A 25,497-nucleotide genomic window follows, 5' to 3' on the forward strand; every position below is an offset into this window, starting at 1 on the left:
CGCCGCCGGAGCGGAAAGGAGCCGGCCGCTTTCCCCCCCCCAGGCTCAGCACAAAGAGTTCCAGCCGAAGAGCAGCCTGACTGCAGCCGCTCCCCGTGCCGGAGCGGAGAAAAGAGCCCCGGCCGCCCCGTCTGCCCGCAGTTGCCATGCTCCCCGTACGAGCCGCCCGCAGCCGCCACGCGGTCAGCCGCCTCGGCCAGATGAAGCGTCCCCGAGCTGGCCGGACCGCTGCCCCGCTTCAAGAGAAAAACCCCACACCCGCCACGTTCCACCTCCCACCGCACAAGCCCCGGTCCAAACCCCCACAACGTTGCCGCCGCTGTGAAGCAGCGTGAGACCGAAACGCCATTGCTGCGGCAAAGACTACCACATGGCCGCAAAGAGCTTCAAGTGCCCGCCCCGGTGATCCCGCATGCAAATTAAAGACTCCAAAAGCGTCTCGGGATGAAATCTGACATAAAAAAACCCTTATCAAATAAAAACCAAGTAAAATTAAAACAGATAAGAACTAATACTCAGCCGTGTGGACCCTGAGGAATCAGAAGAGCTAATTTCTCCGGTTTTGCTTACTAGCCGTAAGTTAAAAAGACCAAACCGGAGATGAGACCACAGGAGAAAACAAAGAACTGTCAGGACTCTGGGGTTGCTCCCCAGGCGAGGGCCAGTCCTCCAGCTCTGTTGAATTGCATGCAGCAGAGCTGATAAAGCCCTCCTCCTCCACGGCGACCAAACCCCTCGGGCAAATATCAATAAGAGCTGATTAATAAAGGCGTTTATGGAGATTAGTATTTTCTCCGCCCATTTTTATTCATAACAACTGGGGGCTCGTCCGGGATTGGCCACGCCCAGAAGAGGACCGAGACGGGAAGGCGCCGCCCACCTTGGACCTCCTGGACAGCTGCTGCTCAGGGCCGCCCGTCGGGGAATCGGGACCCAGGCAGGAGGGCTGAAAGCTGCAAAGCCTGGCGGCGATAGCAAAGATGTGTCCGTGCAAAGGGCACTGAACGAGGAGACGCTGGTGTCGGCGGCTCAGAAAGGTAAGGCGCAGGATGCTGTACGCTGCTCAGCTAAAGTTTTGTAGTTCCAAACATCAAGTATCTAGGAAAAAAAAAAAAATAAATCTCAGCACACCGAGCCGGTTTCTTTTCGCATCATATTGTTTGGAGCAGCTATTACATTTCTATATATGCGTTGCACAATCAGAACAAATTATGTGATTTCTTCTAAATAATCTGTGGATTTAAGTAATTATCAGGCACAAGGTGTAGCAGACTCTCATTTTCCTTTTCAGAAGGAAAACCTATCACATGCAGCCTGACTGTAGGGCTGTTGGGATAAATTCACCTCCAACCAAATCGTCACTACACGTGATGGATTGCCTTCACTCATTCACTTCAGTGAAAAGTGATTACTGCATAATTAGCCTCAGAAAGTTTAAGTACTTTGAAATGATTTACAAAAAATGCCTTCAACTAATTAGAAGACTGCAGGAGAAATAGTTACTAACGTTTCCTCCTTAACTTGTACTCCACTAAAATGCACACTGCCACTAAAAGATAGTAGTCTCTTTCCAAATACTCAAATATTTTGAAAGAGAGACTCTCATATGACTTACTTTGAAGTATATACTGACACTTGTACTTTAGATCAAAATTGAAAGATAAAAACTAATCAAACAGCAGTTAGTTTTGTTAATAAATAAAATATTGTTTTGGGGCTAATATTGCCCCTTTTACTGTTCTATTGATTGCTAATTCATAAAACCGGTTATTTTCAGTGTGTGTGACTTTTAAGCTTTCACTTTTTTATTTTTACTTCTTTTCTTTGCATAAGGATTGCAGTGATTGTGCGTTTAGGTGGTAGTGTGAATACTGCAGTGCTAAATGCCTCATTAGTTCCTAAAAAATCTAGCTCTCATGTACCCAAGAAGTAGCAGTCATTGCTACTTTGGATCTTGCAAACATCTGGCAAACCGAAAGTAATAAGGCTTAACACTGACATGTAAGCATGACCTGTACAATGTAAGAGATGTTCCTTGGCCTGTTTTACAGCAATGTGGCATTATGGAAACTGTTACTGGAATTTTTTCTTCTGGTAAAACGTTGTTTGAACTACAGATTAACAGAAGAGCATTTATGTAAGAAAGGCATACAAGTGTTATCCAAGGCTGCAACTTATGTGTTATTATCTTTTTTATTTCAGTGAAAGAAGCTGGAAGAGACTTTACCTATTTTATTGTGGTGCTTGTTGGAATTGGTGTTACAGGTTATTTTTTTTAAATTACATTCTTTATCAGAAGACACTTCTCGTTAATTCCATCTGGTTTCATAAGTTTTCATTTCATCTGCTGTTGTCTCTGTTACAGGTGGCTTGTTCTATGTGATTTTTAAAGAGCTATTCTCTTCTTCTAGTCCAAATAAGATCTATGGAGATGCCTTGGAGAAATGCAGATCTCACCCCGAGGTTGGTTTTTGAACTTCAGTCATCAGTTTGTGTTTCTCAGTAGTTACTGCCTTTCTTCAAGTCAAAACTTCACACTAGGAATCTCACAAGCTACTTGAAGACCCGTGTGGTGCTTTAGCAGTTCTGCCAGTGCTTTTAGCTGGGATTGGCTGGGTCAGCTCCAGAGCAGAGCCTTCATCAGGACAGGTCAGTGCAAGCATTGAACTAGCCTGCTAGAAGCCAAGTGAGTGTGCCACAGCATAAAAACTGATGGAAATACAGTCTGTCTTTCAGAGCCTGGGCTTGTGTCACCATACAGAAACTCTTAGGGACTTACCTAAGTGCCTGCTAAATATAGAACTTGAATTCTCCATGTCAGAGAGGCAACTAGTCCCACTAAGTTGTGTAGATCTAACCTGCTGCCTTTTCTCAACACTCTTACTCTATTGTGACACTTCCCTATGGTTCTGTCATTCTGTGAAGCACTGCACTGATACCCAGGAATTGAAATTCTTCATTTGAAGCACAGTTAGCATTCCTTTGGCTAACAGGAAAACAGGCAGAGAACAGTCATGGGATCACACAGTCATCATAGCTAGGTGTAAACAAAAAAATCAGTGTGAAACTAGATTTTAAAAAACACTACTTCAGACAAAACATCCTTCAGAAAAGATTGTAGCAGATGCCTTTGAAGGTAACCTAGAAATGAAGTGACAAGTCGTTGCTCTAGTAACAATAAAAAGACTGCTTTGGAACAAGTTTGTAGAATTAATACTTCTTTGCAGTACTTGCACAGTAAAACTTCTCTTCTTCTAACCAAATTTAAAGTAAGTTTAAGACTATGTTGATCTACTCTGATTTTATAGATCTGAAAAAAAAAAATTACTGAATTTCTTATTCAGTCGTGGTTTTTAGATAATAGGAAGGGGAATGCATTTGCATTTTAAACTTTGAAACATTCTCTTGGAGGAGACATAGGCAAATATTTTGTGCTTTTTTTTTTTTTCTTTTTACACAAAATGTCAATTTCCACATCTTCATCTCAGAGAACAGTACAAATAGAAGATATCAATAGGATTTATTTTAGGCATTTAATACAGAACTGTAAAAAAAAGACTGGAATACAGAGGCATTTTTCTTAAATTCTTTTTTTTTCATAAACACTCCTATTCTTGACATGTTAGATTCTCCAGGGGCATTTTGTTAAAAGAGGGTGTATTCACAGCAGAGGCGTGAGCTGATACTGGAATACCTGTTTGTATGTTATCCCTTCTGACAGCTCAAACCTCTTTTCCCTTGTAGGTAATTGGTGTTTTTGGTGAATCTATCAAAGGTTACGGAGAGGCAACAAGAAGAGGAAGACTACAGCATGTCAGATACCCCTTGGTGTTTGCCCCATAAAGACATCAGTTTCTGCACAGCAAAGATATTTTTGGATCACAAGTTAGTTCTAGAGTGATGAACTGTATGTAACATATCCTGTCACTTTTGATCAAACATAGAAGTTTTTTTGCAGTGCCTCTTGTGTGCCATATATCACTAAGTACAGTGTACATATAATATAAAATGCCAATTCTGAATGCCTCAGAACAAGCAATGGTCATCATGGTAAACATAGAGCTCTCCAGAAAATGGGATGAGCCTGAAAACAGTAGTGCAGAGGCCTAGGCTTGCATGAGGAGAGCAGTAATCTGACAGAAGTTTACAGTCTGAAACTATACTGAGCTGATACACAGGATGCTTTTTGGTACTTGAAGCAGCATCTCTACTGCATATTTAACAGAACGTCTATCACCTTAACCTCTCATGAGTGTGTCTTTTTATTACTTTCCTTTTAAAAGAAACAAGAAAACTATTTCTTACAAAACGTAAGTCCTCTCTGCTTTGCCTTTATTGGGTTATTTGGCAGGAATATATTCAGTGAGGTTTCATATAGGATGAGACACATAAGCCCAGACAGAGGTTGAACCATGAAATTGAGATTCCTTGTTAGGTCTGAGGAAAGTGGCTTTTAATCATTGAAGCTCTATCTCTTCACCAGACTCAGTGAAAAAATGTTTAAAGTAAAGCTGCTAAATGAAATCAATGTGCACAAACATCTTGAGCACCTGTCTGTAAATAAGTAAATGTACTATGAATCAGCTTTCCTAGTATTTAATTTCCATTATTTTGAATGACTAGTATCTTAAATAAATTTTTGAGATGAGAACTGTGTAAGATTGTAGAGTTTGCATCTGCAGTATAAGAATGACCTTAAATGTCTCAAAAATCTACAGGTTTTTTTTGTGTATGAATACCCTGAATGTAAATTTACTGCAGTAAGGCTCTTCTTTCATATTTGTTCTCTCTACCATCATGTCACTTTAAACTATATTGGAAGTTTATTTCACAGTGTGTACCTGGGCATGACTGATGGACATAAGAGATTGGTGCTAAGCAGCAGTTAATATTTTCAGTAGGAAACATAAACCAGAACTCTAATGGGGTCATTAGTTTCCCAAAGTGGTCACTTTGAAAGTGATGTGCTATTTATTTAATACTTGAGCGCAACCCAACTCCAGTCTGAATACCAGCATTTAGGTTGGAGATCTCATATCAGTGCCAAAGTTACACAATTTCAGCAGAACAAAATTATTGCCAAAGTAACTTTGCACATAGTAAACTGTTTGTTTTGATGTGGTTTAACCAACCTAATAATTAATTTGAAAAAATATGCTGTGTGTGTTTCGGTTTGATAACTTAGTTTAGGTGCCTAAAATAACTCTGGAATTCTTGGTGATGTGGGGTCCCTTTCTAGATGTCAGGCTTCAAATCTGGGGTTTTTTAGAATTAATACAAGGCATTTCCATAGTCTTCAGCACTGGATTGCTTTTCAGTTTTGAGGGGAGGACTGGGGTGAGGACATTTAAGCATTTCATCTCTTAATCCTCAGCAGCTAATTAGCTCTTCTAACTCCACTAGTCCTTAGGCACTGACAGTAAAGCTTGAGAGGAGCAGTAGAGAAGGAACCCAAGGTAGAGTAAGGACACCACTGGAATACACTTTCTTACAAAATAAGTAAGCAACTCCTCTAAGTAAGTTTAAATTTGAAGTCTTAACTAGCATATAATCTGTATTCTTGCTGGGTGGTTGGGTTTTTGTTTTCTGTTGCTGTTTTTAGTCACATTGAATACGTAAAGGACGGACTGAAACATATGCGTTTGAAGTTCTATATTGAGGGCATTGAATCAGGGAAACAGGGAACGGTCCATGTGGAAGTCAAAGAGGTATGTACAATTGCTTGATACACCTGACAACCTGACAAGTCATGAATTTAAACTACCAAAGAGAAAAAAACACTCTGAATTTTTTTCTTTGCAGAATCTTGAAACAGGAAAATTCAAGGTTCACTATATTATTGTGGACGTTGAGACCTATCCAAGAAGAACCATTGTTATAGAAGACAACAGATAGCCAACGATCAAAGCTGCTGCCTTATCTCACATTGGATAATGATGTTGTAGCCAGGCTACACATGAATTGTGTGGTGTTGCCAATTGTGTCTCACAGCTTCAGGGCTGTGTTATGGGAAGTAGCCTCTCAGGACCTCCACTAAGGACTTTTGATAATAACAGATAAGGGATTTAAAGTGAAACCAATGAAATATAGCAGAACTATCATGGAAGATATTCTTGACATAGGAAAATAATGCCTCCTAATGAACAGTCTAATGATCGATAATACTTCTGCACACCCAAAACCTGAGTTTTTCAAGGATTTAGGTTTGGATGGGGAGTTTTTTGTCTTCCTTGGCTTGGATTTCCCACTACCACTGCAATAAAGAAAGAGGTAGTTTAACTGTAGACAGAACTCTACTGTTTTCATTTTGGATACCTTTGTAGTAAAAAGGTAAAGTAAGAATGTTAGTGATGCAAAAGAGATCTAGGCATGTAAGGGTAGGAATGGTGGAGGCACACACACCCATGGCAAACAACTGAAGATAAACACTTTAATATTGGTGTCTTCTAAATAAATTACCAGCAAGCAGAACATCACTACCATCTGCTCTTTCCGGTGTTTGCCATGCTGCTCTGCATGGTTGTAGCAAGGTGGGGGTTGGCCTTTTCTCCCAGGCAACTAGTGACAGGACAAGAGGACATGGCCTCAACCTCTGTCAGGGGAGATTTGGGTTGGACATCACCTTCAAAATGTTTTGAAAACCACAATATTTAATTTAAACTTCTCTTTGCCACCTTGTCTGTATCTACATCTGATAAACACCTGTGGTGTTTATCATGGCATCTTTGATCCGTAAAATGTTCCACATTATTTTCTTTTACTGCCTGCATCACCTTGCTAGCTGAGATTTACCAGGATGCTTCTTTATATTTCATGAATGAGGGACACAGCTGTGAAGGACATAATTTCTCCTGTGTTGTGAAAAAGCTGAGAATATTCTTGATAAAATTAAGACAGAAAAAGTAGCAGAAGAAATCCACCTTTATCTGACCTTAATGTTCTTAATTTGAATGAATTACAAATACAAGGCTCAAATGCTTTCCAATCTCATTGCAGGAAGCTTTTTGTAATCTTTTTTCTAGGAACATCTCATCAGTGAAGAAAAAAAAAAAACACTTCTAGCTTTGTTTGTCAACTTTCTACTAGCTGGATACCTATCACCAGCAAGATTATTTAAGCCTCTTGAAACTTCAGGAGTGTTAAAGCTTTTTAGAAATATAGATTGTCTGCAGAAATAAAAGTCAAACATTTTTTGCTAACAGAAGTCATATGTGAACTGATTACTTCTTTCCATATTTCTCCTGAGGCTGAAGTTCGCTTTGTGGACTTGGCTGGCACCCATGCTTACAAAGCTTTCTTAAATTCTGTTTCATACAAATGCATCTATGGAGACACTGTAATCAAAATTAGGTGAAGATTAGTTGAACAAGACATTTGGAATACTGAACATTGATCTCTTGTGCAGTATCATCTTTCCTGGTGGTAGTTTGCACTGGAGGGGAATAGCTGTGTTCACTGAGTTTAAACAATGTTTTAGAACACCGCTTTGGTAATTCCAAAGAGTGTTAGCCTCAGTTTTCCATATGGAGCTGCCCCTGCTTCACTGGATCATTGTACTACCAGAAAGTCGTGCAGAGATCCTTCTCCATGGCAGAGCTCAGTGTTCCATCCTCTCACTGGAGGCTGTTAGGCTGGGGAGACAGCAAAATAACTGAAAGATTCACCTTCAGTTGTCGGTAAACACAAGCAGTAACCATTTCACTATTTCCTTTTTAAAGCTCTCACTTCTTTTTCCCTTGGGAAAACAAAATTACAGCATCTGCCAGTTACTTTCTGAAGTAAATGTGTCATGTTATTGTTACTCAAGTATTGGGGAAAAAAATCACTGCTAGCAAGTCAGAGCCAAAGAAATTAAGTTTTCATAGAAATTAAACACATTTTTCAGAGTTCAGTTTTGATTGTTGCAGAATAAATAAAAGTAGTATTCTTAAAACCCCTCCTTTAGGAATCGGAAATATGTTACTCACCAGTGAAAGGTTGTTTTTCCAGAAACACTGTGTGGCAGACTATTCAAAATGTCTTTTAAGTAGGTGTACAACTTGGTCTTAAGTTTCCCATCTCTACATTCATTTTTGTGGATGCCAAACCCTATGTATGCTTCATAGGCAGCCAATATCCTTAGAGGTGGTTTATGGGAATAATGTTACTGTGTCATCTCTATGACCTGTGTTTGATTCTAGATCCTGTGTATACTTGCTGTATAGCAACAAAAAGAAAATCCCTCTAGGAAATGAACTGAGTGGAAACTTTAAAATATCTATATTAAAAAAAATCCAAACAGCAACAACAGCAGCAAACAAAAAAAAAATAAATAAATAAATAAGAAAATTAAATAAATAAATGAATTAAAAAAACCAATAACAAAAAAAAAAAACCACTCAATAAGCTTTGATAAACAGAAGCTCTTGTAAAAAAAAATGAATGTAGATTGGGAAGCAAAGGTGTTGTTGTGCATGACTGAGTTTAAAAATAACCTTGTTACCTAAATATTTCTTGCACAGAATTCAAGTTTCAGCAACTGATTTAGGCAATGGAGTCATGATCTTAGAAATGGTTGTGAATAAATGCATATCTGATACAAGAAACTTCAACAAACTCATTTAACAAGCGAAGAAACAAACAAGACAGGAATGTGAGTAAGACAATTACTGTATCACGTGCCAGATGCAGAGATAAAAAGCCAAAGAAAATGTGCTGGGAGTTTGCTTTCAGCTTTCACTTTGCTCTCAGTCTCATTCACTATCACAACAGATGCTATCCACCCTAATACTTACAGGATTATTCCACTGTGTATATTGTCAGCAACCAAACATTGCAGATTATGCCCAAAAATCATCAAGGACACATTTTGAACCCAAGCCCACTTTTATGATTCACTCCAGCTTGTAAACTGACAGAAGTCAAGCTTAAAGGTGACAGGGCTCACAACTGGTCTCTGCGTATGGGGTTGTGAAGTCTGTCTGAAGATCTGGGGTACAGTTGGCACTGGAAAAACAAAAGTTTGAAAGCAAAGCCAAAAAATTTGAAAGCAAAAAGATCTTCACCCTCTTTTTTTGAGAGGGGGAAAAAAGGCCCTAGAGAGTCCCTAGAGAGATGTTCACTTGCTCCAAATAGGAAATAATAGAACTCCAGTAGAAATTTTCCTTAGGCATCTGGGAATGTATGTTGTTATGGTATACAGTGATTCCAAACAGTACAATAAATAATTGAACAGCAGAAGTATTTGATAGTTTTTCTTAGTAAATTCTCAGGGTTTTTTATTGTGTATGTGTTCTGTAAAATAATGTATAGGAATTCTAGAAAAATGTGAATTAATACCATCCTGTATTCAAATTCAGTCTATTTATATTTTTTAATGATATATACTTAAAAGTTGAAAATGTAGCGAAAATATTTTGCAATTTAAAGGAAACAAAGGAAACAAAAAAGCTTTTTGGAATTTTGTTCTTCTTGGGAGAAATATGCTGTATTTGATTCCCTTCCTCTATATAGGTTATTGTAGAACATTTGTAACTCAGCTAATCAAAAATATTTATCACAAATACCCATTTCAGTAAAAGAGATCAGTGTGGAAAGCCTCTGTTTGCCTCTCAGGGTTCAGTATCAAACTACTGCATTTCGTTTTAATATCCATGTAAAAAAATTCTGTCAGTTCTGGAAAAAGCGTAGTATGGGAGGGATGCCCTCACCTGCTCCAGCCCGCAGCCACCCTGCAGCAGATCAACCTTGGCCAGCACCCAGAGCTGCTCCCCCCACAGCAGGATGGGGGTGGAAATGGGGACCAGCAGAAATGAGAAATCTTGGGGGTTGTGAGCAAGACAGGGACATCACTTGCCAGTTAAGTGTTGCAGGTGAACTAAACTTCAAAATGAGCTCAATTTATTGCCTTTTGCTGGCCAGAGCAGCAGCGTGGGCAGTGTGCCGCAGTGGTGAGCACTTAGCAGGGCTGGCAGCAGTGGTGTCTCGACTTCCAGATCACGTACAGGCGTCTGCCTCCACATCTTAAAACCTTCCCGTACTGTGCTGGGAAACCTTTTCAGGATAATCGTGTTTATCCAACCTCTATTTAATTACAATTCCCCTTTATCAGAATCACAATTATCTTCTCTAGCACGAGTTGCTGTCTTGTATTACTCCCCACAATTAACTCTATTAACCTTTTATCCAAGCACATTTTTACCCTTTATGGGAACTGGGTTGTTTTTCAATTTCAATCCTAATTCTTCTTTTTTTCCATTAAAAACATAACAATCTCAGCCATAACAACATTTTATTACAGTTATACACGTACTAAATCATGGCTATATTCCCTGAGATGTGATTTGCTTCATTAGTGCTACAACCTCTGTAGAGGAGCTGGAAGTGAATTGCTATCTTGTATGCTGTCTGGGACCATGCATTTTCCTGTGTTTTAATAAAACAGAGACAAATCCCAGTGTCGGAGTGCAGATTTGCAAAATGCCACCAGTTGCTTTTTGGTGTGATACCTGGTGAGGTACAGATGCCCTTGTCTCCTCTGTGTGGCTGCAAAGAACCACATTCAGGGGTCTGACACTGGAGTTAGGATAATAGTGTTGGGGAGAAATAACTGAGACATCTCAAGATTTAAAACAGCAGCTTTCTATCAACTGCCTTGAGCATAAAAGCCTCATAATCTACAACTATTTTTCCCTGAAAACATCTATGCAAAGTGTCCTGCTGTGCTAACTTTTTTGTATTTTTCACACTTATTTTCCTTGAATTTCTCTTTTAACACCTTTTTTTGTGGGGACTCCTTCCAGCATCTGCATGTATTTCTCTTTTCCTTCAAATTACTGTGTTTAACTTGTGTGTCTGCATGTCTCTCCTTTACCTATATTTAATTTAGCAGAATAAAAGCTAATCTCCCTCAACTTCTCATCGTAAGATATTTTCTAGACCCTTTGTCAGCTTCATTGCCCTTATACATATATAGACCCATGCATAAAAACATTATAAATATATAATGTAGAGCATATATGTTGCATAATATATATTACACAGATTTAAAAAAATACATATCTCCATATATGTATATATTTATGTTCCTGACTTCATCTCGAAAGCTTTTCAGGTAACATCAAAATAAACCAGCTTCTAGGGCCATTCCAAAACAGACACTTCCCATTACTGACCAAGTCATGTTGCAGAGCTGGTCTCCAGAGATGGTCCTGAGAGCACTGTGATCCTCATAGGAATGGAACAAACAACTCTTGAATTCTGGGTGGTGGGTCCGATTGACACCTTCATTTTTAGCTGATATCCCGCACCCCATCCAAGCGTTGGATGACTGACAGCTACAAAAGCTCCAGGTATCTCTCAGTGGCAAATACTTCAAGGTGAGTTATGAAGAAATTAGATAAGCAAAAGGATGTGAGTTGTGCTAAGATTAGAGCCAGTCAATTCTAATCTCTTCTGTACTGAGTGAATCATGATGGCAATTCCTTCTTGATAAGCCATCCTGCATTATAATGGTAAAGGCCAGTAAAGTTGTCCTGCCTTGCTGGTAGTTGTCAGCTTGTCAGCCTTTGGGATGGGATTAGAAGTGGAAGTATGTGAACATGGCTTTTGTGCTTTTGTAAAAACATGCATTTTTCGTGTGGGAAGTATCCTAAAGCAACCATCAATGTCACAGTCAGCCCCATTTATCCACAGGCTATAGCTGTCATGCTGTACTGCTCCCACAAGGGATGTGACATAGGGACTTCCTTTTCCCAGAGGACAAGCTCTGTGCGTCCTAAACAGTGTTCCTGCATAATGCCTCTAAAATAACTGTACACCTCAACATAAATACCAATGCATACACAAAATCAAGGGAAAACTAATGCTTTAAAAAAATGAAACATGAAGAAAACAATATGGATTCCATGGACTGAAATCAATGTTTTTACATTTAGCACATTTCTGTGAACATTACCAGGTAATGCTGTAATCAGTGAGCAATCTTGCTCTGTGAGAGGATTAAATACTCTGCTATGTGCCCATTTGGATGTGGTTACATTGCTGTCCCTTGTCACAGAGTTCAGGAGCAACCAGCACATACATATCCATGTTGAGGTGATTGTGATGGTTTTTATAAAGGGTTTTGCTGCTGTGCCAGCTGGTGTCCTGCTCATGGGAGTCTCCAGCTTTCAAATGGCAGACATCTGATGCTTTCTAAAAGTACATTCTCCTCACCCTTGGAGCCCCAGGAATGGTTCTTGTCTAATTCTTCTCTAATTCATCTCTTCTTAAGGAATAAGAAGCCGTTTGCTGGTTGGCCTCTTATTAAGCGACCAACTGCAGGCAGGTCTTTCAGACCTCTGCATACCACACATGTCCCTCAGGCCATGCTTTCTGAAGCAATTCCATGCAGATGTCACTGGATTTTAAAGACCAGAAATAACATGGGTATTTTTGGAACAGCCTGTACATTACCACTGCTTCATACAGGGTTATGTGCAAATCACACTTTCACACTGAAATAATTTCCTTAGTAGAAATAAGGACATATTAGTAATGATACAGATTTATTTTTTTTTCATCACACAGATAGGTAGTGAGCACAGATGGCACTCAGAAAATACTGATTGTATGATAAATTCTATCACCCTTCTCTTCTGTGGACCAGGAGTGAGTATTGTTGTCTTTTTCTCTGCTATAATAATCACTTCTTGCAAATGTTGTGAGAATCAGGTAAGGAACTGAAGCTGCAGACAGCCTGGTCAGGTAAGCAGGAGAAAACAATGAGTCTGAGGACCCCAGAAGGATCAATTTTCAGAAACCCTTGATTTCTAAACACATTTCAAGTCAGTACCTGAAACTATTTTTCCAGGAAGAAGATTTCATCACTTCTGTCTATCAAAATGATGAGTAAAGAAATTGTTTGATAACGTGTCACAACATTAGGGAAACAAACACTATTGACCTTTATCTCAAGCCATTCCTCCAAAAAATCCATTGTTATGTAGGAAGTTTCATAGTAAACTGAGAATATTAGCACTGATGATGAAGGGTGGAAGTGTCCAGTAGCCCAAGCCTGGTATTCCTGGACATCCCACATGCCTGCACTGCAATTAATCTCTGGTTTTAGTGAAAACATCTTCAGACTTGAAAAAGAATGTGACCAGAAGCAGAAGCTCAGTTTTAAACTCAGGTTAAAAACAGCAAACAGAAGAATTTTATGCATAGCAGAACAAAACTCATCACTTGAGGACAGAATGAAATTCTTTATGCATATGAAGAATAAAATATATTTTATCCTGAGCTGGATGCAGCTTGCTTATGATGCAAACAGCAGGCACAGTCCTATGTGCACATACATCACTCTACATTATAAACAGCCTAGAAGCCACAAAGTTGAAAGCAGATCTTGATTCTCACATAATAAAAGTAAGAGATGCTGCAGGAAGGATTGAGCTTTCCTGACACTGGACTGGGAACTTATCAGGAGATAATAAATAATAGTATCCTAAGCTTATTCACCTTCTCCTTTTTTTTTTTTTTTTTTTTTTTTTACTTCCTACAGCATTCCTTCTGCAATCTTTCTGGATTTCTGGATTTTAAGAAACGGCAACAACCATCACTAAGTCCTTTAGCTGCAGGGTATGCAGCTCCCTCAGCTTTTTCCATAATTTGTAGTTTAGCACCACCTTCCTAGACACCAAAGAATTGCAGCTTTGCACTGCCAGAACATTTGGCTTGAAAGCCTTAGAACAAAAAGGAAAGTGCAAAGAAAGGTAGTTTGTAGTAAAGCATTTCTCACACCCAGCAAGTGTTTTCCATACAGGGAAAGTTTAAGGCTCACCCCTTAAGGTAAAGAGCCCAGATTGTTCCCTACCCTTCTGACAAGGGTTGGCTGAGGGCCAAGAAAGAAGCATCTATTGGATCTTGTCACTGTTCTTCAAACCCTCTATCCCTCTCTATTGGCTCTAAGCCAGGTTATCCCTCCTAAAATATTAAGAATTTAAGAAAGAGCACAAAAGGGAACTCTAGGCTTTTCAAGGTGTGTTAGCAGGGTGTCTGAGGTTTCTCAGGTGCCTATGCACAACTTATTATTTGTTTTCTGCAAAGTTTGTTATTTTGTTATTTTTTCTTTATTAAACCTTTTGGTTTACAAAACACCTTCGAGAAGCAGTCTCACTGAAATTAATTACAGGCACTTTTCTGCCAGGCTGGACCCTCAGAGTGTGAGGCAAACCCACAGTGGTTATTTCCATATCTGTTTTAATTATTAGACCTTTTTAACAAGATAGCATCCTCTGTCCTCATCAACTTTTGCAGTTCATCAGTTTTCAGAAACCATACCACAGACCAGTGCTCCCTGTAGCACTTCATTTATGGCCCTATAGCTGCGGCTCTATGCTGTCATAATTTCAGGGCCCATTGCTTTTGTTTCCAAGTAATGAAAACTGAAGTTTCTAATGTAAACTGTATTTTATGCTGAATATAGTGTGTTTTAATGTTTAAAAATGAGCTTGTGAATGCTTGATGTGAACATGGTATTTTCACTCAACATTCACAGACAACAAATTTCAACTTCTTTTCTGCAGTTCATGATAAATAGCTGTTAAGGAGAGAGTTTTGATGTCTCTTTGAAAAACAGGATTGACAATGGTAGTCTGTAGCCTCATAGTACAAAATATAAATATTTTCTTCCATAATCCGAGGAGTTGGTAAGAAAAATGGTAAAGGTGACAGACACATGGGTAACTGACCTGCTGTGGTGTCAAAGACAAACCCATACCTCAAAGAACATTCATGCAAAGCATGCAGATATTTTTAAAAATTCATTATTCAATTTTCCCTTTCTGTGTGTTTCCCCAGCATGTCCTCACTTGCATGGGGTATGACCAGGATCAGCTACCCAAGAATAAGCTTAATCACAAAATTACCTTACAGTCACCCCCTGCAAAACCTCCTTCTACACTGAGCTCCTTATCTTGTGACCCAGAAGCTGCAAATACCCACCATGACATGACCTGTTTTGCAAAATTCTCACATATTGATCCCTGAAAACAAGCTAGAGGTCTGTGTGCTTGGTAATTGGCTTGGTGCTTCCCATCAGCACTGTATGAGGAAGTCCCAGAAGGTGCTCCCTAGTACGTTGTCACAAAATTCTGGGTGGCACATCACCATCCTCTCTCAGTTTGGGTGATTCAGGTGATTAAATGATTAAAAGTCCTTGGCCCTCTAAAAGCCCCGAGTCGCGTCACAAGGAAAAAAGCGGAGTCTTCAAGGTCTCGTTTTCAGGTTTCTCGTGTTGTTTATTATTTGATATCTCAAAATTTTTCTCCACACCAGCCAAGATCTGAACAGTGACTGGGACACCAGGCGACTGACTGCTGATGGAGTGTCGCTTTGCTTTTATACAGATAACTACATGTTGGTTATTTACAATTTCATACCAATGCCTAGTGCCTATACTAGAAGGGTCATTTCTACTTTGACCCAATCGTCTCAGACTACTTTTTGTCATCATCACCTCAGAAGATGGAGGAAGAGGAAGAAGGAGAGGAACTCAAGGAACCACCCTAATTCCTCCATTTTGTCCCTCCACTTACCTCTATTCTAAGAACCCCAAAACTACTAAATTTTTCATCTTGTGATGTGCTAAATTATTGTTTTCACACTTTTGTGGTTTGTAATTCCTCTCTCAGTGTTGGAAGCCTCTCCCATGGACTAAAATCAAAGCCAGTGTCTTCCTGGGCTCTGTGCCAAGGTCTCCAACCCCTGTGGACTGGCTCCACACCCTCCTGTCCAGGGTTCAAGCTCCTTTCCTCGGATCCCAGGTCATCCAAGGGGATGCCCTGGACTCCAGCAATCCTCCCTATGATTCTCTGGACAGTCCAGTGGCTAAGCCGCTCACTGCCATGTTGGACACTGAAGCTCCATCCCCTCTTAAGCCTTTGCTTCCCTCTACTTTATTCACCAACTAGAAAACACTTCTGTTGTTGGGGAGACCTTTTTGGCATTTTGTTCCTTCATTTCTTTGCCTGTGAAATTACTCAAGTGTATATATACACGAGTATATATACACTGTGAATATAAAACAACACCTCATTTTTGTGTCTTTGAGGGAAGAAAAAACCCCATGATATTACATATTAAGCAACATTTTCCCTGCTAGGTATCCAGCCTTATATCACACTTTCCCAAAATCAGTACCTCAGTGGCAAATTATTGCAGTTTTAATTAAGTCAGTGAGTTGAGAAATGGGCACTCATTTAACATCTGCTGACTGTGGGCAAAAACACACAGAGAAAAATAAATGATAAGAAAGGAGCTGTAGGTGTCAGTCTTTAAAATCTTCCCTGAGTTCCACATGTGAATCAGGTAAGGTTGCTTCAAGCAACCTCAAGAAAATGCATGTGAATGAGTCTTTTAAGGTGTATTAGTTTAATTTCTTTACACTTTTATCTGGATATGCTCATTCAGAATTTAAAAAAAAATCCTAAAGTGGCCCTAATTTAATTTATTTAATTTCCAAGGAGAACTAAAGCAGATTGTATTAAGGAAACTGAAATTCTGGGTAGGAGCGTCTGTGTTATGTTTTTAAATGAGGTTTAATTCTTGACTTTTCAATTCACATCTTTAATTTCCTGGGGCTGCATTTCCAGTGCAGCCCTGAGAAGCCAAATAACAAATACATTACTGGGAAGAGTGTCACGATAGTGTGCAATGCTAAACAAATATATATTAATTTTTGTCCTATTTAATGGATTCTACAAATATTTCCACATACACTGCTACTCAACAGAGGCAACTGCATGAGCACATGCAACTGTATGTTCATATGGCACGTATTTTTTATGCTTCTGTTAAAATTTGAATTTTACTATAATTGTGCCTGGAGTTTGCATAGAAAAATGTGTTATATAAGAGTATTCTTATATAACACATATATCATATATGATATAAATATCATATATGATATTTACCTTCACAGGAGCTACTCATTTTTATGCAAACTTGCCAAGTGTAAACAGATTAGCTCCTATTCAGCAGGGAAACTGGTTTTAGTTGTCTGTAATTCCCTGGCTGTCCAGACCTTCTCAGACACCAATCATTATCTCTAAAACCTCTCTGAGATTCTCCAGTATCAGATGCAGCCCAGCCACAGTGTAGGACAGGTAGTTTAGTCAGAAAAGCCGTGGGGTGGACTCAGGGCATCATGGCATTTTCCAGTCACAATATTTATATCTCCTGTTCATGAAGCTGATTTTGGTAGGCTCTGGCTTCTCTTTGTAAAACATTAGCTCTGTAAGTGAGTCAGCAGGTGTCTCAGAAGTATTAGCACTGGACAAAAAAGCCCTTTACAGCTGTGGTCCAACAAAAGTCACAAGCACAGCCAGCCAAGTAGGCAGTCGCCCTGGGCTGATAGCGCTTCTTCTTCCTCCCCATCTTCCTTCACATGTAGCATTGCTGGCAGTGCCAGAGGCCAGCAGCACCTGGGGACTCTGAGGTATTGTGAAAAAGGAGCCTGGAGAAGGATCTGTGGGTTGCCCATGAGCAGGAGTTATGGACCTCAGTCACTTTGATTTAATGCTTTTCTTCAGTATAGTCTATCTCTTCTCGTAAGTGACAGATGAGGAAGTCAAACTATTGTGAGCAGGGAGATATGTCTGGTGAAGACATTTGTTTGCCAAGCAGTTTTCCATCTTTCAGGTAAGTGAACTTCCCAATTAGCTCCTGAGCATGGTATTTGTATGAAAATCGTTCCATTAATGACACTCTCTTTGTCTCCAGCTGCTGCACTTCAAATTTGATGGCATTGTGTGTTGTTAGAAATTGGAATAGAACAAAAAGCATACAGAGAGAACAGAAGGCAAACAGAATTAGCAATTATTGTTTGATGAATACAAAGTAATAGCGCCAGCTATAAAAGCTGAAAAAGTTGTGCTTACAGTTGCTTAACAACTTGGAATTAAATTTTACACAATGAGCATCTGTTATCAGTTGATTTTCCCCCGTACTCCAAAAGCTTCAGTCAAGATAGTTGGCCCATTTTTGGGGCCAAGGCTGAGGAAAAAATATGTCACTGCTTTTCCTCTGCCTGATGTAAAGTACCAAGACCTTCTATCAGCTCCAGCAACCTCAGATTTGAAGTAGGGATTTGGACTTGCCTGCAGACAGTTTGTGCAGCAGAAATCTGCCCTTTTATTCTCATGAAAATCCAGGTAAACTTTTCCAATAAATAAAAAAGTGATGATTGCACTTGTCTGCTTTGCACAGGCCAAATGCCTTGGGGCACCCAAGCACCTCTGGGTGACCATGCCCCATGCTGCTGGGTCATATCCATGTAGATGTCCTGCTGGGCAGCAGAAGATCCCCTGGAGCTTTGTAAATAGCCTTTCTCCAGCATCTCACCCTTTCCTACAGCATTTAGAGCAAGCAACAGGGAATAGCCTTTCTGTGAACTGGAGGGCAACAAAAGTGCTGAACAGCTATAAAACAAGTGTCAGAAAACGACATCAGAAAAGAGCCAGTTGCAGTAAGATGCTGGAGACATGCTCTTTGTCTCTCCTGGTCTGTCACAACAAAATCTAAATGTGGCTTTGGGTCATTCCTTCAAGCTGTAAAAAGCATTATAGTCATCTTCTGACTTATGGTGAGTGGTGGCAGAAAGAGAGGTTGTACTGTGGCTGCTTTGGACTACACATTCATTTCAGAGTGATTCTAAGGATAGAATTAAAATGCCATAGTATTTCTACAATATCTGAATAAATCTGATTCTTGTCTTAGTGGCAGTTTTAGCTCCATGGCTTTCTGTGTCCACAGCTATTTAGACACAATATAAAATATATTGCAAGAATAGTCCATTCCCCAAAGTGGAGCTAAGCTAAGAAGTGAAGAACCCAATGGAATGCTATATCTTTTTGGATGCAGAGGGCCCCAGAGCACGCACAGTTATGGGGATGACATCTTCCAGGAATTCAAGGAGCCAGATAAGTTTAGTCAGACCTATGTACTGTGCTCTGCCCTAATATGTGTCTACTGGTGGCAGGGAGGAGTGCAACCTTTCTGCTCCTAATGCTCGCTCTCCATTTGCAAAATACACACCCTGGGGCAGCTCACTGTGTTGGAAAGCATTGCCTAGAATAGGTAGGTCTCTGGTGTTGAAAATAAAACAAAAAACAACTCTTGGAAGGCATTTGAGTGTTTATTGAGGGCGGGAGCCAGCAAAACGCCAAGCTGGCTGCAGCACTCTGCCAATGTGCTCTGCCAGTGCAGCTTCCAGCTGGGCACTGGGGCTCCCCTCTGGGCCTGGTGCTGTGGCAGGGGTCATGTGAGGGGACCGTGTACTCTTTAGAGTGGCCATCTGCTGGCACCGAGCACACGAGCAGCTGGAACAGCTGCCTGCAGAGCGAGCACATCGCACTCTGTCTGGCCCAGTGCTGGATGCAGGCAGAGCAGAGCCCGTGGAGGCAGAAGGGCACACAGGCCGAGTCCTTGACATCTTCCAGGGAGAGGGGGCATTGATGGGCTCCTCCAGGCCTGCCTGTGGCACCTGCCTCATGCTGCTGTTCTTTGCTCCTGCAGGTCTGGCTCAATGGTGCCCAATGTCATGTCCTGCCAAGAGAGACATGCAAAGTGCTGGAGCTTTTCTGGTGCTGAGAAAAGAGGAGCAGATAAAAGCCCAGAGAGCTGTGGAGGACACCCAGATGGATCTCCTCAGCAATTCCTCAGCTTTCAAGCCCCCTCAGGCAAGATGCCTGGGGCAAACTGTGGAGAGCTGTTGGGGGGACATGAGGGGAGAGCTGGAGCCTCCAAGCCCCCAGAGCACCGTGCTCTTCACCAGACACCAGCTGGATTAGCACAGGGCGTGTGCCTTCAGGAGGTGGTCAGAAAATCTGGGCAATGTTTGGCATGGCTGAAATCCCTGGTGCTCTCGTGGTATGTCTGGTCCCAGGGCAGGCAACAAGGATTCTACACAGGCCTACACAGCTGAATAGAGGAGCAAGAAGTGCTGGAAGTGGGTTTGAACCTCGGGGTCTATGTGTCATGTGGGTCCAGTGTACTAAAGATGGAGACCCAGAAAATAGGCACCCCACACTACAGTGGGGGAGCCCTGGTGAGCCAATGGAAGGAGCACCCCAACTTAGCTCTTCCAAGGGCTTCACTGGAGGTAGAAGTGCCTGACCCTTGTCCCTGAAGTAAAAAGCTCTGAGATGACAGTTGAGGTTGGAAGGGACCTCTGGAGGTCACCATGTCCAAGGTCCCCACTCAAGCTAGGTCAAGATGTACAAATACAGGTGTTAGAGGGACTTGAAAGTAAAGAATTAGAGGTTTTATCTCATAAAATTTTTATCCTATTCTGCCAGCTTCTGTCTTTTTGGTCTTCCTGGTGCCAGTCTGCAATAGAGTGATCAACAAAAAATACAATTTATTGCTTTACTGGAAACAGGTCCTGCCATATTCAGCATTTATTATCCTTCATGAGCAGCAGCAGTACGTATGATGTATGTGTTAATGAAGTCTTCATCCATTAGATGAAGATGGATGCTGAAGGCTGTGAACATTTTCAGTGTAAAATTTGAAACAGACTAACACACACCCTGAGTAACTGTTTTCCCCACTTTTCTCTGTCATCTGCTCTGACTTGCCCTGTTATTACTTCCATGCAGAACTGCTAAGTGCCAGCATTCCTTGCCTGGGTGACCAGTGGCAATACTCAGGACCTGACATGCTCACTCATATATAAAAATAAATGCTTTTTAATTATTTCAGTGATACAACTATTTGTCTTTCTGCTACTACCTGAACTTCTGTGGCCTGTGACAACTTAGTTTCAGGCTTCTGTAAATAATATTCTTGGTAGGTATTAAAATTATTAATATTTACATTATTACTTCTAAAGTTATTACCTCTGATTAGCACTTCAGAACTTACTGAAGAACTGTGAAATATAAAAACTAAGTGTTTCTATTTTCTATCTACTCTAGAAGACCAGTAATTCAGTAATATTTTTAATAAATGTAAATGGATCTCTCATTATCTGCTCTCCTGAGACTTTGAAAGTGTCAGTAGAATTCTTAGGTCCAACCTTACCTATTCCAACAATCTTTGTGTCCCTATATGTCTTTCTGTCATCCTTGGGTCCCTGATGACTCTTAGAGACGTGATGCATAAAAGAACTCTTCTTGTCTTCAGATGTTTCAATGAAAACTCCAAAAAAGAAGATTCTTCATAAGGAATAAATGTTACATTTCAAAGGACATTTCTAGATTTAACAACCCCAGAATTTAAGACTTTGAAAAAACATTACACTTTTAGGAAAATGGAGCTTTATCAACCACAGTTTTTATGATGTGATTGTTTTGTTGTATCGCAACCAAACACTGCCTATTCACTAATCATGGATCAGGGCTCTTGAAAAACATTTCTAATCCTTTTGTTTTACTTATATATCTCTTTAGGCTTTGAATTACATGTCAATGTGCTCTGATTTTCATCACAGTCACAAAGCCTACAAACTCATAAACTGAGAATCTTGGATAAATCACTTGACTCTAGAAATTGAAGATTTATGTGGATCTGTTTTTAAAATGCAGTGTTGCAAGTAAAAGCCTATAAACTAAAGGGAAAGAGAAGTTTATAACCTATTTCTAATCAAATTGAAGGACAAGAAGACGAAGTAGGAAAACTAGATTAGGTAATTTAAGTATTTCTTTTTTCCATAAGAACTCTTGGTAGACAAGATGAGGATTATTTATAACTGAAAGTATAATTTAATTGTTTAATCTTCACTGTTGTGGTTCCACTGAGAGTTCCTAGTCACATGTGTTGGCCATGGAACATGAGTGTCTTGGAGGGCACATAGGACAATGAAAATTTGGCAAAACAAATGACAATTCCTAAAAAAGTAAAGCAAGGCTTCTTACTTCATATAGAAGTACAGAAAGCCTAAGCTCACTTCTCTGGAAATGGGAAAACCTCTTCCCTTTGGTTGTTTTTTTAGGATTTATGACATTCAGAAGAAGGCTTGAGTTTAATGACAGCAGAAGGGATCACATCAACCCTACACAGTGATGTCTGCTGCCTCAGATCTGCTGATCCTCCATTTTGAGGGGGATTGATCACCACATAAAAAACAGTCCTGTGAATTATGTCTTTGCTTCAAAAATGTTTTGTGCTTCCCACTACATTGCAGTGTTGCAGTGACAGGCATTTTACCCTGAATGAAAAATAGATGAAAGGTAGCTGGAAATGCAGTTTCTTGAGTTTTTTTCCTGAACAATATCAAAATTCTTTTCTCTATTCATAACTTAACTTGTTCAGCTGATCTTTACAAAGAGCAGGTATAGGATTTCATAGTATTTTGTGTACATCATGCATCTCTTTTTACATAGCTACAGTGACATAGTATAAAATGGGAAGATAACTTCCAAACAATGCTCACAGGTTTACAAACTTTCCCTGATAACCAGCAAATCTGGCTAGATGCTTAGTGATTTTCTTTCCAATGCCATATGTCAGCAAACTATGACTCATACCAAATTCACACAGCCCCTAAGAGGATAATATTAACTCTGGCTGAAGCCAAATAACTCAAAGTCTTTGTGTGTGACCAGGAAACAGATTCAACACAATTTTTTGTTAGATTAACATAGCAATGAAGGGGCTACAGCAGGCAGAGGAATGAGCCGTTGGGTTGGATATGCCTCATGGTTTCTCAGAACTGATGAAATGTCTTTCAGAGCCTATGGGTATTACCAAAGAATCAGCAGGACATGGCAAAAGTCCTACTGATTTGATTGAACTACTGCTGACTGGATAGATGTTCCCAGATATTTAACTGCTGACTTGCCCAGAGTTCATCCTGACAGGTCAGCCTGCAGGCACTGATCCTGAATAACACGGAGGCATTTGTGATAGCTATATCGACTACATGTTGTGTACTGCAAGCATAATAATAAAATTGTGTTACATTGCACAATAACCATAAAGAACATACGCATGAAACCATAGTAACTATTGAGAGTTAACAACTTTTAATCTTTCTCCATTTTGCTGGTACTGCAGAAGTAGCCTATTAGTTCAAAAAATGCACCTTTTTTCTAGTGTAGCTGCAAAATATTGTAGTGTATCATCACAAAATTCAAAAGAAAGTGTATACTAGTTTAAATTACCGTATACTGAATATACAAGCTCTGCAATAGTTCTTAATGCAATTCTTAGCCAGCAAGGAGAAAATGTTAAGACTATTAAAGGAAATCATAGTAGCTTTTAGGTCTTGTAGACTCCCCTGCTAATTTCCTGAAATACGATCATCCATCTTTTAAATTAGTAAATACTTTCCTAAAGTATTTACTAATTGGAGTATTTTCACAAACACATTTTTTTCACCCCCAACTTTTACTACTATTGGTTTCCACAATGAAGCTATGCAGCCAGCAGCCACTTGCCTTTATCTGTGATAAAGGAGGCAGAGGGAAAAGGGAGTGTGCAGGAAAGTGAAGTGTTTGGTCTCTTGCTTCTGTTCATGCTGCCCCTGGCTCCAGGATCCTTGGAGGCTACCACTCTGGGTACAGCTCCATACTCTTGCTTCTTTGCAAGCTTTGCTCCAGCTTTGCCCAAAAGCCCGTGCTGACCCTGTGTGAGACCTGTCACTTTTGCACAGTGCAGGGAGGACAATCTACAGTCTTTCCTAAATCTGTGGGCTGGACAACCTGAATGTCTGTGACTCAAATCGCCACTGCTACAACCTGTCATAGTTTCACTGCTGACTTTTCTCTCTTGTTCATGCTACCTTTGACCTCAGTGTCTAGACTCCCATTTTCTTAACTCATATTTACAGGTAAAGCACCCACAGGAGAGCACAAGGTCAGTGCAAGAGAACTGTGTCAGAGAAACATATGGAAAACTACCCAGCACATCTTTGCACTCACCGGGATACACAGCCCCACAACAAAATCTGGAAATGAGTGGGACTTGCCCACACAGAGCTCAGGTTATCATACCCATCTCCATATCCCATTTCTCCTCTGCTTTGCAGGCACCAGCCACAACAATTAGTCAGTCTCTCCTGAACAGCTGTTCTCAGTGTGTATTTAGCTGCACAGGTTGCCAAGAATTTTAAACCCAGAGACCTTTTGCTATACTTGCACAACAGAGTGTTTGTTAGAGGAAGCCAATGCATGCACACCCACCCTTTCAGCTTCCACTGTATCTTGATATTGCAAACTGCTTTTGGACCTGAGAAGTCATGGGAGAGACAGACTACTCTTATGAAAGTAGTCTGAAGCTAACACATCCCACACCCACATCCAGCACTGCCAATATCCAACAAATGGTAAATGGAAATAAATGAAAGGGAAGTGTGTTGTAAGTGAAATATTTGCAGACTGTTTATAAGGAACAGTTAGGGACTTCCCAGAGATGCAAAACAGGATCGTCTTTTTCCTGAAGAAACTAGTAAACAAGGGCAGAGAAACACTGGAGGATTCTTATGCACAAGATGCCACTGGAAATTATTCAATTAGAATGCAAAGAAAAAATAATTTTTATCATCAGAGGGAAAGTTGTTATCTTTCACCCAAAATTACCCTTACATATTTGTCATCACATACCATATTATTAACTGCCATGTTTAACAGGAGAAGAACTTCTTGCTTTAAAATTCTACTAATTTAAAATTAATCAGTAGATCGTCAGCTGCAATAGCAAAGGCCACAGCAATGTTGTAAAATAAGTACTTTCCGAAGCTGCAAGAGAGATTTTCTGCAGAAACCTGAAGGAAACTGCACAATGGTGCTGTTCTGTACTGTTACCCCTGCCCTTAGAGGGGCAACACGTTGCGACGTGGTGTGGACCCTCACAGAGGACAGCAGGCAGTAGCAGGGTGAAACATGGAAGGCTCTTTATTATCTGACTCCAAAGGCTTATATACATTTTGTACAGAGAGCCAAGATTGGCCCAAAGAAGTTACAATCTCCTGACTCCATTGGTCAATATGACCATCAGTCAAGTTCTCTCTCAGAGAACAAGAATGCAAAACATACAGATAAATTCTAAGAATACATATTGTTTACATGAAGCAGCATTAGAAGCTGCTGCAAAGACTCAAACACTTGAAAGCAAGAAATGCAGGGGTGACGCTGTACCTTCTCTAGGACATATATAATGTGGAACAAACATAAAAAAACTGTCTTCTGCAAATGTCAGCAACCTCACTGCTTGGTTTCATGTACAGTGTCAACTTCTGATATGGTAAAAAATGTATACAAAAATTCTTTATGTGTATGAAAATTAGGTATCAGTATAAGGGCAACTCATTCTTCCTACAAAACCCATGTATTTTTATTGCTCTTACTATAAATATTTTTCATCTGCAGGTACAGACTGTTCTCCCCCTGGGTTTTAGAGGAAACACTCTCCCATAATTGCCATTAACTCATATTGATCAGCAGCTTACAAATGGGCCATTTGTGTGACTGAACTGCTGCAGTATCTGCTGCCATACTGGAAAGAAAGTTGGATGGTATTTTTCTCATCTAT

At 40.1% G+C, this 25,497-nt stretch overlaps 1 protein-coding gene and 2 long non-coding RNA genes across 3 annotated transcripts in view; 2 read left to right on the top strand and 1 right to left on the bottom strand.

Annotated features, from left to right (window-relative positions):
* LOC310923397 (uncharacterized protein) overlaps positions 1 to 25,497 on the bottom strand; it is a gene marked incomplete at its 3' end in the record, with an annotated part of 245,064 nt that overhangs the window by 180,133 nt on the left and 39,434 nt on the right. The gene's annotated exons all lie outside the window — the stretch shown is intronic.
* Positions 894 to 2,487, top strand: LOC310923404. Its single transcript, XR_014592590.1, has 3 exons — positions 894 to 1,037; positions 2,203 to 2,265; positions 2,366 to 2,487. It is a non-coding gene; the product is annotated as an uncharacterized lncRNA (long non-coding RNA).
* LOC310923403 lies at positions 4,894 to 7,204 on the top strand. The gene is made up of 2 exons (XR_014592589.1): positions 4,894 to 5,708; positions 5,803 to 7,204. It is a non-coding gene; the product is annotated as an uncharacterized lncRNA (long non-coding RNA).

Source organism: Zosterops lateralis (assembly GCF_965231275.1).
Source record: "Zosterops lateralis genome assembly, contig: HAP1_HAP1_SCAFFOLD_51, whole genome shotgun sequence".
Lineage (NCBI taxonomy): Eukaryota > Metazoa > Chordata > Aves > Passeriformes > Zosteropidae > Zosterops > Zosterops lateralis.